The 450-nt window shown below is 47.1% G+C and overlaps 1 protein-coding gene across 1 annotated transcript in view; it reads right to left on the bottom strand.

The window, feature by feature from the left end:
- Positions 1-427, bottom strand: part of onecutl (one cut domain, family member, like) — an 11625-nt gene extending 11198 nt beyond the window's left edge. Inside the window, exon 1 of the mRNA XM_020615485.1 lies at positions 245-427. The gene's annotated coding sequence lies outside the window, so the exon portion shown is untranslated. The remainder of the gene's footprint in view (positions 1-244) is intronic.
- Positions 428-450: the final 23 nt, after the last annotated feature.

Raw genomic sequence — 450 nt, 5'->3', positions numbered from 1 at the left:
GCGAGAAAACACTGATATCTGTGTTTTATCACATCAAGTGGATCCAATTTCGGGAAAGGAGATTTCTTATGCAAAGTTATGAATAGAGAAATAGCGCGCGCACGAAGCGCTGAACACTGCCGGTGGGTTTGCATATTTTTACCACATGCAATGAATCTGAACGATGCGTTAAGTATCAAACATGATGAAGGTTCAGAGACAAAAGTACCGATATGTACAGGTTTGTAGAGCTCCAACATCCTACCTTTATTATCCACTTCTCAAAGCGCGTCCGCGGCTGTTGTCCGTCCTGTGCATCTCTCCGATTGTGTCGCCGAGCAGCCCTGCAGATTCACACAATTGGTCCGCTGCGCCCCGGGGTGCTACATTCACCAAAACCAGAGTGGAAAAACCATCTGCGGTTACACACGATCCTCTCTCGTTCTCCTCGTTCCCGTTTTTCAGTCTTTG

Source organism: Monopterus albus, unplaced genomic scaffold (genome assembly GCF_001952655.1).
Source record: "Monopterus albus unplaced genomic scaffold, M_albus_1.0 scaffold166.1, whole genome shotgun sequence".
Classification (NCBI taxonomy): Eukaryota; Metazoa; Chordata; class Actinopteri; order Synbranchiformes; family Synbranchidae; genus Monopterus; species Monopterus albus.
The sequence above is the reverse complement of the archived record's forward strand: the minus strand, read 5'-3'. Positions and strand labels throughout refer to the sequence as shown.